Source organism: Ochotona curzoniae, unplaced genomic scaffold, assembly GCF_017591425.1.
Source record: "Ochotona curzoniae isolate NIBS_2020 unplaced genomic scaffold, NIBS_Ocur_1.0 scaffold_2476, whole genome shotgun sequence".
NCBI classification, from domain to species: Eukaryota; Metazoa; Chordata; class Mammalia; order Lagomorpha; family Ochotonidae; genus Ochotona; species Ochotona curzoniae.
Window position 1 is genome coordinate 8,275,641 of NW_024467095.1, and position 19,146 is coordinate 8,294,786.

The window sequence follows — 19,146 nt, forward strand, 5'->3', positions numbered from 1 at the left end:
CAAGCTGGGAGGCTGGGGGTGATGGCGAGAGGATGCCGGACTGCTGCAGGTGGAAAAGAGGTATGGCTTTAAGATTGAGTTTACCTATATGAAACAGAGAAAGGGAGATAGAGAAAGAAAGAAGAAAAGGAAGAGGAGAGAGCACACTTCCAATCTGGTAGTTTCCCTCTCAGGTGGGCCAGGCTGAAGCCAGGAGTCAGCCACTTCCTCCGGCTTCTCCATACGGGTTACGAGGGCTCAAGCACTTGGGCTAGATTCTGCTGCCTTCTCAGACCATTAGTAGAGAGTTGGATCAGAAATGGAGCAGCCGGGACATGAACTGGTGGCCACATAGGACACCAGTGTGCAACAGGTGTCAGTTTAACCCGCTGTGTCACATCAGCACCAAGAAGAATAACTCCCAATGTTCTCTAGCGCAGTAGGAGTAGCTATGATGCAAAAGAATGAATTGTATACTCCCAGATAGCTGGCAGGGAGGATTTTGAATACACTCAACTCACAGAAGTGATAAATATTTGAGATGATGGTTTTACCATCTACTCTGGTCTGATTGTCTATCGTACAGATATATGCAAGCATATCATCAAACCCTATAAATAAGTACAATTGTTGTGCAACAATCAAAATTTTAAATATTAATATTATTACTGTTACATAGCAGCAATTTGACGGGTCGAGTTGACTGTGGCAAAATGACTGCATCCCAAAGGCCACAACTAGGTCTCGGTGATCTGCACTTCGTCCGAGTGCTAGCAGTGCACCCTTATAACAGCCCTGGAAGTTAGCAGGAATGGCCCACTAGGCCTGGCGCTCAGGGCTGTCTCACCTCTAAGACATCTCATTTCTTTGCATAAACTTAGGTCTTCTCCCTGGGGAATCCTACCCTAGACGTGATCTCATTGCTGCAAGCCTGGTATCTGTGGTTTTAGTGAATGTAAGCTTCTGTGCGTTTCCCTAACTGTTCATTGCTCCTGTTCCTTGCCCTGTTTAATCACTCTAGATGATCACTTCCGATTAATTCCAGATAAACAGCACCCTAGGGATTTTACTCTCTCACTGTTACACTTAGGGCCAGGGACTGAGTGTGTCCTTCCTAACTCAGAAGTTGAAATCTTAACCCATCAGGTGACACTATATGGAGGTGATGAGGTCAGAGAGTGGAAATAGTGCCTTTATGAAAGGACAGAAGGGGACATTCTCTTCCCCACTCTGCTGTCTGCAGGTGAGACCCTCATCACCTCCGCCGGGTCTCTCTAGTACCATTTCCTTAATGATGAAGATCCAACAAATAGATCCCATTCAGGGACCACAAGCATTCAGCCCGCCCTGAGGGTGGGGAGAGGACCCAAATGACTGTTTATAAAAGTCACTCCGGTGTAACTGAGAAGTGATTCCTAGGCACCGAGACCGAAGCTCCAATTCGTCCAATTAGAAGATCAAAGATGATCTTGACAATGGCAATAGGAACAATAGACAGGTGTAAAGGCTGATGGAACTAGAAGAATGAAGGGCAAACAGCATCCCTCCAGCCCAGATTTCTGTATTTAGGCAGATGGTGGCGGAATGATCTACAGCAATGAAACAGGAGAGGAGATTTGGGGCAGAACTGTTGAGTCAGTCACGATAATGACGTAGCAACTGTGAGACCACAAGTTGGAAATTTCCAGAAGGCTATTATATGTCTGTTTTGAATAAGAGTACTTTATTAGCTAGAAGGTTGTAAAAAGACTCAAGGTAAGCAAGTAGAATAAAAACAGAGAGGGTAAGGTAATGTTATCTGCTGACACTCAACCCCAATTTGTCTTTACTGGCCCCTCCCCCCAGCTTCCCCTTCCCTTTATAACAATATTATCTTCCTGGCTTGTAGCATCGCCATGATACAGGTACCACTAGAACCAGTGCCCTGTCTGCTATCCCAAATGCCCCTGGTATTATTAGGCCAGGCTTAGTCATTCTATGGTTATTTGTATGAGTAGAAACCTACAATGTATCCTGTCTTTCACTGAATGTAATTGCCTTAGCCCCTGACTTTGAAATCCTGGTATGTTTCACAGCCATTCCAGTCTAGTGACACACTAGCTAATGCTGGGTCATCCAGACTCACTCTTTAAAAAGTGTAACATGATCTAAGCAAGCAAAATAACCAGGCGAGTTAAGATACAAGGTATATTTAAGGGCTATTTGATTTCCAGTCTTTCATTTAGTAGTTATCTCATTGGTTGTGCACCCACTATTTATTGGCCACCTACTAGCACTGGAAATAATTTATTTGATTTCTTGAAAAACTGATAAACTAGTTTTTATTTGAGCACAGATTTATCTACCCAGGTAAACTTGTAGTTAATATTCTTACATAGTTCTGTAAACTGTAGATTAACAAATAGAGTACATAATTGTGAGGATTGCAACTTGGGATGTACAAAGACGTTCTATGGGATGTGGCAGAAACTATTACAATAAGCATTTATATTTGTTATTCTTATGTATATTTTCAGTATGTTTTTCAGGGTATATCACAAAAGTGTACAAATATACTTTTATGCGATTTTTAAAGTAAATGTCAGGGGCCCAGCGGCGTGGTCTGGTGGTTAAAGTCCTCGCCTTAAACATGCCAGGATCCCATATGGGTGCCGGTTCTAATCCCAGCAGCTCCACTTCCCAACCAGCTCCCTGCTTGTGGCCTGGGAAGGCAGTGGAGGATGGCCCAAGGCTTTGGGATACTATACCCGCATGGGAGACCTGGAAAGAAGTTCCTGGTACCTGGCTTCGGATCGGCTCAACACTGGCCCTTGTGGTCACTTAGGGAGTGAATCATCACATCAGATGAAAGATCTTCCTCCCTGTCTCTCCTCCTCTCTGTATATCTGACTTTGTAATAAAAAATAAATAAATCTTAAAAAAATAGTAAATGTCAAGTGTTCATACTCAAATGTTTTATCAATTATTTGTGAAAATTCTTTTCGATATTTGAAGTCATTGAGACTTTATCCACTCAATCATTTCCAGGTTGTATTAAGGGAGGTTTCTCTGGAAAATATTTACACCTCATTTAAGTAGATGAACTAGTTTGCCATGGCCCAAACTCAAGGGCCTAGGAACTGGGCGATAACCCCAGACTTCAAATAGCTGCAGTAAGTTGCATGGTCTTGATAAGGAGGCAACAGAAAGTCATGGATTGTCTCAATATCTACTCACTCTTTTGTGAATGTACACCTTTAAGGAAACTGTTCCTATTGTCTCCGCTTACAGTATACGAGCAGAAGGAAGTTTAGGCCATTTACAGTATACTAGCAGAAGGAAGTTTAGGCCGTGTGGGCTTTGAGTAGAGGGGATTAGCTAAGGGAGTTATTAGGTCAGGAAAAATGACAGCAGGAAAAATGACAGCTGACAGACAAGGAAGATACAGGAAAATAAACATGTCATAACAACGCCTCTGTGAATTCAGCTCAGTGAAACAAGCGACGTTCCTAATGAGAGCCTGAGTGATTAAGTAAAAACTGTCACTTAAGGGAGTGGTGTCTTCTGTTTTTTTAGGGAGTCAGTTCCATACTTTCACACTTTAAGAGCAAAAATTCACCAAATGATGAAATAAACACATGTTGCTACTTGAAGTAACATCTTCACTTAACATAGCTACACACACACATACACACGACACACAGAAAAACAAACAAACAAATAAGAAGTCTGGGCAATCATGATCCTAAGCCAAGTTGTTTTAATTATATGGTTTCACCTCTTATGCTCTGAGAGGAGCAAGTGCCCAGGTTTCTAGAATCCCATTTTTCTTTGAAAGAGAGCAATTTCTTCTTCTTCATAATCTATTAGTCCTTGCCTTAAAATTTTAACCAATAAAATTGATTATTCCATGTTTTTAAAAGTTAGAAAGTCAAAAATCTTGCTCCGCTCCTTCATTTGGCACACAATGGAACCTGAGGACTTACATTCATTCATGAGATTCTACAAAGATGGTGTGTTTACTATAAGGTCAAACCACATGTCAGGCACTAGGGCTTCAAAAATAGAGGAAATACAGTGTTAGTCTCTTGGGAACTCATAGTCACTAAAGCAGCAGAACAGGGAGAGATACTGACGAAGATAATTCCCCTAAGCTGGAGGCACGAGGGAAGTAACACCTAATTCTGCTCAGGCGTAGGCGGGGGAAGTCAGCGGATGCTTGAGTGAAGATGACACCAAGCCAAGTATTGCTGATGAGTAAAAGTTTGCCTGTAAGAGAGGTTTGGGAATTCCAGATAGAAGAGATGTTACCTGCAAAGGCACAAACTGAAAGCCCCAGAGAAGTGCAATGACTTGGCGACAGTCCTTCTGTGGGTTAATTACAGGGCCAGCTCTAGCAGTCTAGTCTTCTTCAGGCACAGGCACCTTGCTGAAGCTACTTGAAATATACACACAAATAAATCCATTCTTTCAAAGTGATGGTAAAGGAAGGTACAATTGGTGTTACATTTAGGAGTTCTAAAGAGTTTTTGCTTTGACTGTTAGAAAAAGAAAAAAAAAAAAAACTTGACTCAACCCAAAATCTCCTGCTGCTAAATTAGCTTGACTTGTCATTCCCCTGGTTTCAGTGTCCATTTTTGTTGGCTGACATTTCTGGCTCCGGGCACTGGCCTTCAGGGTCTCTCCTTGCTGTCACTGTATTTTGCTGCTTATGTTTTGAAAGAAGGGAGGGAGATGTAAAAGCATACACATCAGTACCTGTCAGATAAGGCAAAGTGGCTGAAGACTTGAATCCCTGGTATAACACACACAGACAATATGATGTTTCTACAAGGTCTACATCACGAACAAGCATGTTCTTTTTAAAAATATATTTTATTGATATTATGATATAATGATTTATATTATATATTATGATATTGATATTATGATATAGTGATATGATTCTATTGATATTGATTGCCTGCCAGATAGCATGTAAGATCACTAGGTCTTAGAGACACTAACACGCTTTGATACAACCATGCCTTCAGACCCATGCCAAGGCAGCATCTTGAGATCCCAGTTCCCTATACATACATGGACTTTCCGATAGATCAGTCCTAGTGGAGGGTGTGAGGTTCCGTTAGTGCCACATTTTATGCCATTTGAAGGGGCTAGACCTGTTGGTGTAGCTGGTTAACTCTCTGCCTGTGATGCCAGCATCCCATCTTGTTGCCAGTTCAAGATCTAGTTACTCCACTTAGATCCAGCTCCCTACTAATGGCTTTGGACAGCAGCAGATGGCCCAATTATTTAGAAGCCTGGACTCACGTTGAATAGCTGGGAGAGGCTCCAGACTCCTGTATTAATCTCTTCCTCCCTCCCCTGTTGGAGGGCAGTGGACTAGCAGATGGAAGATCAAACCCTCTGTCTCTCTTTCTGTGTGTGTGCGCGTGCGTGTGCACGTGTGTGTGTGTATGTGTTTGTACCCCCCCCCCCGCAACTAAATCTTTCAAATAAACAAAAAATGAGACTTTGCAGAAAAAAAAGTCATTTCAAACATTGAGTGTAGTTCTACTACAAAGCAAAACTACCTTCAAAACCAGGTTACACAAGATTGTCATCTCAAATCAGGAGTCTGTTTTTTTGGTTCAGAATAAGGAACCTAAATTATGCCATTCTTTAGCTATGCTAAAATCGTGCCTTACTAGACTCAATCATTCCTAAATCCAGAGGCCATGGCAGACAATGAATCAAGCAAGGAGCAGATTTGGGATAAATTTGAAATTTCCAACTCTTAATCCGAAAGAAGGATGAAATACTTCAGCAAACCAAGGTTTCAAATTCTTCCAGTGTGGCCTTTAACCCAAGGCAAGATGCATTTTAAAAGTGGTACATTTTAAATGAGATAAAATGAAGAAAATTCATTCTGTGATCCATAAGTAATTTAACTTCATTCTTTCAGTCTGATGAAATTCCTTCAAGAAGTGATATCCTCTCCTTATACGGACCTTGCTTGCAGGATTATAGATAATACAGGAGCTGGACTAATGTATTAATAAAATTATTTTGCTATATATGTCTATGTAATTTTGTACATTCAATAGAAGTTTAATGATACTTTTTAAAAGTGAGTAAAAGAGACATCATTTCTTCTCATATTAAAAATATTTTCAAATCATTTTATTTCCTTAGACATTGTAAGTGTATAAAAACAGTATTATTACTAACTTTGGAGGGCACTGATATTTTAAAAATCAATTTTAGGGGTTGACGTGGTAGCATGGACAGTTGGACCACTGCCTGCAAAGTCAGTATCCTATGTGGGTTGCCAGTTTGAGTCCCAGAGGCTCCACTTATGATCCAATGCCCTGCTGGAACCCATGGGAGACAGTAGGTGGACCAAATGCTTGGGCACTAGGCCAGTGTGGGAGACCTGAATGAGATTCCTGAGTGCTCGCACTGACCAGGCCCAGTCTTGGCTGCTGTGGCCAGTTATGGATTAAACTAGTGAATGAAACCTCTGCCTCTCTCTCACTGTAACTTTGTCAATCAAATAAATAAAATACGTCTTTACAAAATCAATTTTGCAAGTTAGTTATTTTTGGTGGCTTAGAATAAGTTTATAAATTGAAATCTCAAGTCAATAAATAATCTGTTGTATGAATATTCATTATGTGGTGCATTATATGACGCATTAAGCTACAATTATGTAGGTTTATATTTTGAAAATGTTCTAGTCAACTGCAAAAACAAGTTAAAATAACCTTGAAAACGTATTGCCTTTCAGTATTTAGCTTCAGATGGTAATTTGAAATTAGTAACTGATGACTCTGAAACATGATTCTGTTCCCCAGGAATTTTGCTTTGACTTGCCACCAAAACCTTTAATCTTTACCCATAGCATCTGACAACTTTTACGAATTTTGAGGGGACCCTGTGAGATGGCTCACTGGCACAATCTTCCGCTTGCATGTGCCAGGATCCCAGATGGGCACAGGTTCTTATCACAGCTGCTCCACTTCCCATGCAGCTCCCTGCTTGTGGCCTGAGCAAGCAGTAGAGGATGGCCCAAAGACTAGTGAGCCTGCCTTTGCATGGGAGCCCCAGAACAAGCTCCTGTCGCCTGGCTTTGGATCAGCTCAACTCTGCTGTTGCAGCTGCTTGAGGAGTGAACCAACAGACTGAAGATGGTTCGTATCTTTTTCCCCATTGTCTCTCTCTGTAGATCTGCCTTTCTAATAAAAATAACTAAATCTTAAAAAAAAAAAAACTACTTTATGGTGATTGTTCTAACATCTGTAGCTGTAACATCTGGGAGTTATAGGCTGTTAAGAACTTATTCCTCACCGAATCAACTTTGATAATAGATCGCAGATACAAATATATTCTAAGTATTTCATTTTATTAAAATGTGAGTGCTTATAGTCAATAATTTCTGTGTTTATAAACTAGGTAATGTTGTATAACCAAAAAATACTCATTGATCTTCGGTTGTATCTGTGAACTCAGGCAGGATTGCCAAGGTGGTGGTACATGTTAACAGATATTCAAACTTACGTGATAATATGTCTCATTTTGTTGCTTCAGTATTCCCACTGAATAAGTATTATTAAAACCATGTATTCTGTCCTTTATTCTGCTACTACATATTGAGCCCATAGCATCTGTCTATTATTCTTAATTCATATTCAGAGTATATTTAGCAACAGTTCCTTTGGAACCATTATCCACATATGCTGTGAGTCCATATTAACAGTAGAATACATTTACATATTATGAGTTCATCATATTGAATGTGTTGTAAAATCTTTCTCAGATACAGTTGCAATATTCAAAAGCTATTTACTTAAATATTTTACTATCCTACCTCACTTCTAACATTACTTGTAATTTTTGTAGCAGAAGATAGAGCTGAAAGTTAAAGTTTATGAAGGGTCGCATAATCAAATTGAAAAGTCTTCTTTTTTTGTTTTGAGGCCATTCTTGCTGATATCATCAACAACGCGATACAGTATATGTGTGCAAAATAATTAGCATCATAACTTGTAATGAAGATGCTTTCACTATGAGCTCTCTGCAGAGCACTTACTTCTAATTAATGTATTTATTGAGAAAGAGATTAAATATGAAGATAGAGCTTCCTTCTTCCCACTGCTAACCAAGTGCCCACAATGGCCATGGAGTTGGGGCTAAAGCCAGAACTCAAACACTCAATCCACTCCTCTCTGTGTGTGGTAGGGGTCAGACTATTCAACTCTCTGGTGTCTCCCAGGGAATGTATTGGTTTGAATGGGGAATTCAACCAGCAATCAAACACAGATGCTCTGATATCTAACGCAGGAATCTGAATCAGCAGTCTAGCCACTGGGCCCAATATCTACTGTCAGAGCTGTTACTGAGAAAGACATTATAACAGATGCGAATGTTTTGACAAACTTTTGAAAGTCCCCAAATTCTGTAATATGTAAATAGGATAAAAATTGTAGGCATCTGACAAATTCTGTGGTATTAAAACCAATAAGGTGTCCATTGAGTAAAAGAATCCTAGAAACGCCTAAACTAATAACACAGCTTTTAGTTGCCTGGGAAATCTTTGAAGGTAAAATGACTGTTGAGCAAATATGAGTAACAGGAGCTTCAAATTTCGTGTGACTTTGTAATTCATAGGTAGTATTGTGTGGTCTAAGGGTGAAGTCTGACAGACTTGAAGTTAAAGAGTAACGCAAGAACTCTCTAGAAAAGCAGAGTATTGTAGGGGCTGTTGTGGTACACCTGGAAAAGCCACTTCTTGGAATGGCTACTTGGCTTCCTGCTAATGCGTCTGGAGACGCCACTCATGAGGGATACCCAGACAGACTTCCTGCCTCCTAACACTTGTGCTTGCAGGAATTTGGGGAAGAAATCAGTGAATAGAAGATTCTCATTCTCAATCTCTCTGTATCTCTCTTTCTGCCTTTCAAAAAATAAGTATTTTTTTTAAAGCAGAGTATTTATGTCTTATTATCATAAAGAAATCAAAGTTTACAGAAGCACAAAATGAATGAGCCAGACCACTGCACTCACAAGTATTCAGAATGGGAGTGTGGAATCTGAGACATCTACTCAGACAACTCCAACTGTGTACTGTATTCTAGATAACAGTGCCCCAGCCAGTGTTAACTCCTGTTGCTCATATGCCTCATACAAAATGCCAATTATCAAATGCTTGTTTCTATAAATAACTGTAATACCACATCAGCTGCAAAATAAAACATTTACATCATTCCAAGGAAAGCATCCTTTTAAGGGCAAAATCTCTATTTGTATATAAGTAGTAATTTTGTCGTTGTTCCAAAAAATCTGTGAGAATGAGTGTTAAAAGGGAGAAATCAGATATATTGCCTGTAATACATTTAGATTTTAAGGAAAAACAGAATGGTTATTACAAAATCATGTCAATCTGTTCTACTATTATCCCAAATATGGTTTGTTTTGTTTTCTATGATGTAGCCATTCCTACTGGACTAGATTTTGAACTTGCTTCCCGAGTGCAGCCTTCTCTGGGACTGCGTGCTAGGGATAAGCAACAATAAATGGATCATGTCAGGATCTATTAAGGAATTGGAGTTTTCTCAGGGTCTAGCTTAATCTTTGATGTATTTCTCTGCAACTGGAGAGTTAAAACAAGCAACCAAAAAAACAGTGCATGAAACTTGAAGCTCCCAGAAGCCAGGAGCTGTGTGTTTTACACAGACGGGCTTGTTTGTGACCTGCAAGATGCTTCCTATGTAGGAAACACTCTGGATATTTCTTGACGAAAAAAAAAAAAAGTAATACCTTTGAGGGAAATAAATGAATGAGGGTGAGTGTTATGACCAGACTGGCAAAACCTGCATTTCAAAATAGACCATGGGTTTCAATTTCAACTGCTCTACTTACGGTTCAGCACCTTGTTAATATGTCTGGGAAACAACCAAGATGTAGTTGTTACTTGAGTCTCTGCCAAAACTCGATGATGCTCCTGGATTCAGCTTTACTCAGTCCCAACTGTTGCAGCCTTTTGGGCAGCAAGCCAGTGGTGGAAGAGTGAACTCTCTCTAGATATAGAAGATATACATATGCAGAAGATATACATATACATATTTATTATACATATATATCATGCATCTTTCACTGCCTCTTTTATCCCTCTAAAGGTCTATGTCTCTTTGCCTTTCAAATAAAATGAAAATAAATACAATTGTAAAGATAGGCAGTCATTTAAGAAATAGAAAAATATACAAAGTGTACGGTAAGGATTCCCGGATTAGATGACATTCTTTTCAAAGTTCCTGTAAGTTTCTCACCACCAGGCTGATCACCGGGAGTTACAGTCTTACTTCATCCACGAACCTACCTGGCCAGAGTGTGTTAGCTTTAAAATTTTTCCTAGCAGTAAAATTCATGTATTAAAAACATCTTAAATGTCTTAGAATATTTCTTAATTGAAGACAAAATAAGTGTCTTGTTATTTATTCAAGGTGTCATAGAATTTAGAGGTAAAAAGGCAATGAAGATCCACAAAAGGAATGTTCTGATATTCACACTTCAGACAGGAACTCAGACTTTCGCTCATTGCTTTCTCCTTAGAAGTTTTTATCATTTCACTTGCTATCCTAGCACTTAAAACTATCATTTCATTTCGTTCTCTTGCGAATTGGAATTGGAAACATGAAATGAAGGATGAGAGCAGAAATGACAGATGGAGGCAAATATTTCCACTCCTACAAAGATTGTCAGGTTACTATCGTATAGAGAAAATGGTAAAATTCTGGAAGACTCCATCTAGACAAAGATTTTTAAAAGTGAAAATCCATCAGGAAAATGAAAATGTAGATGAAGCTGACATTACATGACATAAAAACTAGTTCTTTGACATAAAACTAGGTACCCTGTTTTGTTATATTATTTCAGCCATTTCCTTAAATTTCCTAGAGCTTATCTTGGTATTGGACAAATATTCTTGGCAATATAGATCAAAAAGTTGAAAAGAAAAAAAGGGAAAGTAAGTAAACTTTAAAAAAATTATATGTGGGAACAGCACAATGGCTCAGTGATGAAATTCTCACCTTACAGGCGTTAGGATACAGGTTCATGTCCTGCCTGCTCCTCTTCCCATCCAGCTTCCTGCCTGTGGCCTTGGAAAGCAGCAGAAGATGGCGCAAAGCCTTGGGACTCTGCACCCACGTGGGAGACCCAGAAAAAGCACCTGGCTCCTGGCTTCAGTTCAGCTCAGCTCTGGCCATTGCGACCACTTGAAGAGTGAACCAATGGGCAAAAGATCTATCTGTCCTTCTTTTTTATAAATACACCTTTCCAACCAAAATAAATAAATCTTTAAAATGTTATCTATGAAAACAGTTACAGAAAGAAGGAGATACAAAGATCATCTATCTGCTGGTTCCCATCCCAAGTGATCATAGTAGCCAGAGCTGGGCATCCCCAAAGCCAGGAGCCAGGGGCTTCTCCCAGGGCTCCCACATAGATCCAGGCATGCAAGCGCTAGAGCCAGCTTTTGCTGCTTTCCCAGGCCAATAGCAGGGAGCCAGATTTGAAATCAAGTAGCTGGGACTCGAACTGCCTCAGGATGCAGCCTAGCCTGAAACACCGTGGTGCCACTCCACAGGTGAACTTTTGATGGGACATTTTGTGAATGCATGTACATCATAATATTTAATTTAAATATGACATTAGTCCTAAAATCCTAGTCAGTTGTAGAAAATTCGACAAAAATAGACAAGTAAAATGGACAAAAATACCTATGAGGTATTTTTTTTTTTTAAAGTAAGATACGATTCTGCCTTAAATCCTACCTTGATGCAAATCCAAGGGTAACAAAGCATGGAAAAGGTAAACTGTAAGGCAATAAAAAATGGCATCTGCGTATATAATAAGATTTCTCCCAAATGCACACAAATAAACTCTTGCACATTAGGAAGAGGGTGTGTATTTCAGTCTCTGGACATCTCAGCTCATCTGTGAGCTTTTATCTGTGTGATAAAAGCTGCACCGAGGCAGCAGGACTCCCGAGACCAGAATGATGGCAAAACCAGGTTTTTGGGGATCTGCTCCCTGGTGAAGTTCATTGGGCCATAGGGTAGCAGGCTGCTCAAGTCGCACCTGCACTGAGTTGCGCATTCCTTAAGTCCTGGTGATGATGGGACTTGATGGAGAAGATGTGTTGTCTTCTGATTGGTCGGCTCCACTTAAGTGAGTCCGGGGTGACTATTCTCGGTGGGAACTTTTGGCGCCACCTAGGGGCTTTCTGCCTGCCCGCGGGCCCTGTGGCTTAACAACCTGTTGCTGTCTCTTGGCTCAGTCACTGGTATAACCGGAAATGAATTATCACTTCATCACCAGTTTCACCCTGTGAAAACAACATCACAGTACCAAGAAACGATCTTCTGAAGTCTGTAAATAACAAATCACAATAAATCAGTCTTATTTCTCCAACTTTATCAATAGCACACACCAAAAACACTTTAAATGAAGCATCCATGATAGACAGGAACTCAGACATGTTTTTTTAAGATTTATTTTTATTGCAAAGTCAGATATACAGAGAGGAGGAGAGACAGAGAGGAAGATCTTGTGTCTGTTGATTCACTCCCCAAGAGCTACAATGGCTGGAAGTGACTCTGCTTTTCCAGGCACCAAGCAGAGAGAGCTGGATGGGAAGCAGGGTTTCCAGGATTAGAACCAGCTCCCATATAGGATCCTGGTGCGTGCAAGGTGAGGTCCTTAGGCACTAGGCTACCGTGCCAGGCCCAGGACCTCAGACTTTGAACACTCAGGCACTGTGTGTGTGTGTGTGTAGACTGCTTTGGTTGCACCTGCTTCTTCTCAAGTTTCCGCTTCTCCTTGGCCACATATGTACTCAGTTTGCATACCTGTATTTCCCTTTCTCTCGCCTCTTTGGATGCATAGTCTTTTAAACAATTTTATTTGAAAAGCTACCACCAGAATCTCTCTTTCCAGGGTAAATATTTTCACTAAGGATTCAGAACTTAACGGTAGCAATGACAACTGTGCACTGAACTAATGTAAAACATGATAAGAAGCTATAACAGAGAAATAAAAGAAAATAATGAAAGGAATCAATTGCTTCTCTCGGGTGATATTGGAGGTGACCTAGATCAAAACAGATCTTCTGCACCCCCAAGTTAGAAAAGCAATTGCTTCTTTAATTTTTTTTTTCATTTTTTAACTTGAAAGTCAGTTATAGAGAGAACTTTTACCTACTGAAAATTCCTACAACAGCCAGGAATGGACCAAGGAAAAATCCGTAGCCAGGAAATCTATGAGAGTTGCACCATCACTTGTGGTCTCCTGGGGACACATTAGTAAGACTTGCATTGGACTTGGAGTGGCCTGGATATAAAGCAAGAGTCCACTATAACATGTGTGCCTGGTATCACAGCACTGACTTTCCCTCACGCCACAGTCCTTCTGCAACAGAGGAGCTGGACACAGAGGTTACTTTGCACCTGACCTGGACAAGCATCTGCAAGTAAATGGAATTACGGGCTTCCTGCAACCTTGGAATTCTCCTCCCGCTCTTTCTTTCCTTCTTACTGAAAAGACAGGGACAATCCTGACCAGCTCTCCCAGTACATTCTGTAGAGGACGTTTACTGAAAATCAATGAAATTAGAAGCATGTAAAGTCATTTAAATTAAAAAAAATCACAACCATGAACAACAACAAAAAGTTTATCTTTGTTCAGGCTAAATATTCCTTAATGACTAGAAAAACAGTTCTTACTTATAGACTGAAGTTATGTGACTTTCAGAAGCAAGATACTAAAAAATCAAGCTCACTTTTGGAAAACAAGCATTCTTAGATGCCAAAGGATCAATAAAATTAACTTTTTTTTAAACTGGTTTATCTATCTGAAGGCAGAGCAACACGGAAAGAGGCACACAGAAAGAGAGAGATTTCGGCATCTCATTCACTCAAATGCAACCACTAGATCTGGTTTGAAAGAAGCCAGCAACTGGTTTCCCTGATTGGTAGCAGAGGCCGTAGTATGTGGACCCTCTGTCAGTTATTTAAAACAGTTGAAGTTCTAATTTTATGTTATTATTACGATATTATTTCGCGCAGCTAATTCCAGCGGGGCAGGAACGGGGTGGAGGTGGGGCCGTTTTGTCACTCAGGTGAGTCTGCAAGGTGTAGGCGGGACCCAGAGGATGGAGAAGGACTGAGGGCAGGAACCAGGGCATTGGTTCCTGAGAACTGTCACAGCTGATTGCCTGAGAATGATGGGTAAGTGGGCGGAGCTGGGGAAGGGGTTGGGAGATTGGGGGGTGGGATTCTCAGGTGAAATGCCTGATTGGTGGACAGCTGGACTGGCAGGAATTTCGTGAGCTGTGAGGAAGAGGAAATTGCGCCGGTCCAGGGTGGGATATTCAAACAACACCTTACACCTTCTGTCTCCATCTTTCAAAATGCATTAGCAAGGAGCTGCATTGAAAAAAGAAAAAAAAGAAAAGAAAGATAAAATCCAGAACTTGGATATGGGACGCCAGCATTGCAAATAGGGGCCTAACTCATTGTGCAAACACATGTCTTAGATTGATATTGTTAAGATTTGAGAAGCACCTTATTAAAGATAATTCATATTGCATATAAGCTTGAGCAACATGGGAAATGGAACTCATACATACTGTGGGAGATCATATATGTGAAGGGAGCACTTGCAAGAACTCCCTTTCTCAGTTGGGATCGTCATGTAGAAGGTACATCTTTTGTTTTTGCTCCAGGTGATGAAATTAATCACTTAATTGCTCTCTGGGGCAAAGCAGAAGGCTCCTTGTCACCCTTAAGGACATTTTTTTTCCTGTTAAAAAACTTATTAGGACTAAAAAGTAGGCTAATGTGCAAATCTAATAGTTTCTGCACATAATATGTTTTGTAGCCTGAGTCTCAATCTAGATTCGTGAGCATTTTGTAAGCGAATGTTCGACACGTCCTTTCATTTCCCTTTTGTCGCGGGTTGTCCCTTGGAGGCCAAGCGTCATCTATCAGCTCGCTGGATTCCAAGTCTCCAGTCACCAGCACCCAGGAGAGCAACATCATCTCAGAACACTCCACTTCAGAGCCACCAAGCATGACTTCTCATTCTTCAATGGCCTTGTTACCTGTTTTAACAATCACCAACGGTGATTGCATTTTCTGATATAAACAGGTGTTTCGGCCCTGTTTTTGTTAAATGTTCCTGGGCAGTAGAAAGTTATGTGTGAAGATGTACACTGAAAACTACCTAAATGCTAAACGCTTAATTTTCTGCTAAAAAGTTATCCAATTAGAATGTTCTTGGTTCACTTAAGATAAAATTAGAAAAGAAGCATGAGAACAATAAAGTATGTTTTCTAGCAGTTATTCCAGGAAATGTTTCGTGATTCCTGTAAATTTATCAGACATTTCCTAACAATTGTTTATTTAACTTCTTTCCCAGAAGCCTTTGTTTCATAAACAACAGAAAATATCCAACACTGGGCCTGTAGAAAGGAAAATACAGTGATACCTCTGAGCGAAAGGTTGATTCTGTTACTCAGTTAGTGAAACTAAATCCACGTAACTGCTTCTTTTGTGAAAATGACAATAAAGTTTTAATTGTCATTATTTCATTGAAGGAACACAATGCAAATAAATTAGATTTTATAACTGGTATTTTAAATACTGAATATTTTCCAGATGAGGTCATATCATGTTGTACCTTGTCAATAAAGTGGAATATGATGAAATAAAGAAAAATAAATTAACCCAGAAAAGAAAACCTTGCTTGTCCATGTATATTTATAAACTATGAAAAACTAAGCTGATTTACCAAATGTTTAATGCTACATAATATTTTCAGAATGGGGTAAGTTTACTCCATACTAACTTTGAATGATCTCGAAGGCAAATTATTGGATGAAAGGAGCAAGATATGGAAACACACACACTGAAATATAAGTGCATAAAAATGTTACAGTTGAACCCTTAAACTGTTAGCAGTGTCTTAGCCAAAATGACTAATAACAGGGAGTTGGAAATGAAAGAGGGATTTTCTTATTTTACCCTGGGTTTTCTTTATTATTGATAGAGAGTGAAAAAGACGAACAGAGAGAATCAGGCACAGACAGAAACAAAGTTCACATCCAGCGCTTCACTCCCTGAATGCCAACAAAAGCCAGGGCTGGTCCAGAAGGATGTTGGAAGCCAGGGATCGTGGAAACCAAGTTCTTGAGCCACCACAGATCACAAATTCAAATTTTCAAGCTTTGTCTATGGAGATTCAGAACAATTTGTATCTTTAAAAGGTTCTGCAGATAATCCTAATGAAATAACAGGTCTGGTAACACCGTCTTTAGCTAAACTCTTCAGGATACTTTAGGCATATTGTTTTGTTACTAATATTTTCATCTCTTTTTCTACCTGCTCTCCCAGAGTATAATGTCTTCATTATATTTCATAGATACGATCACAGTGTAATTAATTTTTACTTTTCATTTCGAAGTTGCAATGTATCAGCTTTTATTTGCTCCAACCCTCAGTAAATTTCTTAAATGATAATACATATAAATAGTTTTTAATACATATTGCATTTACAAGCACAGAACAGAAAGGTGCAATTTGCATTATACAATTTTAACTAAGTCATTATAAGCCATAATTTTTGGATTAATCAAAATTGTTCATATAAGATTCAGTAATGATATTAGCCAAAGCTATCATCTCTAAGAAGCTTAACAAATCAAATTGAAAAGACAGAATTCCAACCACTCTTTGGTGTTACAGTGAAAGGAGATTTAGAGTGGCCTTATAGACTTTTAGAAAAGAACTCAAAAGCCTTGAAAAAGTTGTGGTTGATCCAACTGACAAAAATTCTGACATGGAATGTTTAAGAATATCTTTATTGAAGAAAAACTTAAGCACCAAACAAATCATGAGTAGAAAAAAAAATTGTGAAAGAAATTTTATTCCTTCTTAATATGCTTTTATAATGATCTGTTCGCTGTATTTATAGCAAATAATTACTCTAGTTTATTAAATTATTTAACTACAATTTGTTAGCTTGAATTAAGTTTTTAAACAACTAGTAGTTAAGACAACATTGCTTGTTCCACTGAGCATGTTCATTGATTAGTTAACAGTCATAAAAATAAGTGATATCTAAATTTGTTAATGTGATGAAAAAAAGACCTTAAAACCTAGAATATTCTAGACAGCAGCAACTGCCTTGTTGAAAGAATTTTCTATGGGAAAAACAGAAACCCCACCATAACTAGCCTCTTGAGGAATTTTTATTGCAGATTAAAAATCCATTTATATCACTAATGCCTGTCTTCAGACCCAACAGCAAATGAAAATTCACTTTCCTATTTTAAAGTTTAGACACAAATAAAATATGTTTTTTGCAAAGCCAAGGATCTTTTTGAAGAACTTGATCAGCATTGATATACCCGAGTGTTTTAAATACATGTCCCGCCCTGGTCCATGCCGGTCAAGTCCTTTCCGGGGTTGTCCTGTGCCTGATGTCTCCAGCTGCATCGGTATGCATGCAGGTCAGTGCGACACACACAGAGTCTGAAGCCTGCGTCTTTCATCCAGATGTTTTAATTGCTTGCAGACACGTCAATGATTGTTAACAACAATGATTGAAGCAAGGCATTCCTTTTCAGAGTGAAGGTCATTTTTAGATTTTTTTTATGACCTTTCATTGTGTCTCACTCCGTTTTATTCTGCATTATCTTAGGACAAGAAAATGAAACAAAGGGAAAGGAAGTTTACACACATTTTATTTTAAGTTACAGTTTATGTGAGCATCAAAATGAGTGTTTTATTTAATTCTTCTAGTTGATACCTTTCTGGTTTCCTGAAATATAATACCCATTAATCCCTGTTTGCAGACACCTTGAAATATTTATTGAATAATACAATACAGATTCTAAAACATAATCTTCTTTTATGAATACTGGCACAGTTTCACCCAGCTCTGTGGAAGATTTAAGAAAAATGGCAGGGCAAGATCAGACCCTGTTTACATCTCACCTGCAGCAAGATATAACTTCACTCTTGGCTGCCCTTTAAGCAAAAGCAACGGTTATGTAACCAAGTAAGCTAAAAACTAAACAGGAAAAGACAAGCAAGGGGTCACGGAGCTGGGAATGAACTACAAACTCACTCTTATTTGTTAAACTTAGATTTTTATCATGTGGCTCAAAGAAATACAAAGTTTCCCAAATGAAAATGTGCCCAATATTTCACCTTTGCTATCTAAATGGATACATAAATATTTCAGTATTTAAAAGATGTTTTTCAGGAACCTGCTATAGAATTCATTGCAGTATTTTGTAACATGATTTAGTATTACTCCTCAACAAAGTAAGATTTTTGAACACACTGCAGTCTATCTTTATATAAGTATTGGTTAAAATTAATGATCAAACCAATTGTTTTTGAAACATTACTTCTACATTTACTTTGACATTAAACTGCTTCATCTTTGGGAATTTTTAATGATAGTTTTATTACGGGGCAGGGGAATAAATTATTTTTAGCTTTATCATTTGCAACATCTAATTCATATCTATTGTGACCACATTGTAAGTTCCATACACAAAAATTTCTCACCAAGGAGAATAAATAAAAGAACAAGTGCAACATAGAGTTTTTGAATCTCTTGTGTAAGTGTTGGATAAAAAGCTCTTGCTTTGTGTGATGTGTAAATATCTTTAGCGTACTTGCTCCTTTTAAGTCCTCATATCAAATCTCTGTTTTCACTGTACGTAGTAGTTACCTGATATATTTTATTCTTGAGTATAATTTTAATGTATCCATAAGTAATTATTCAGATCAATTTAATAATGCACTTAGTCACTTAAACCTGTTGAAGGACTATGATGAGAAAGCTGAAAAAAGAGAGAGAAAATTACACTGTTAGATTGTGTACATGAATTGAATAACCTGCCAGGTACTGTGCATTCACAGGAAGACACTGCTTACAATCTAGTGGGCAGACGTAGGTCTGAGCTAAACAATTCAAATGTAGTGGACAAGAAGCATAATGGAAATCATATTCAAGCACCCAGCAGCAGGGACGGCTAAGTGAATCTTCTAGAGAAGGGCATCATGGGAGACTTCTTGTGTATAAAGGAGCAACTGTGAACCAGCAGCAACAGAACTCATGGTAAAGATA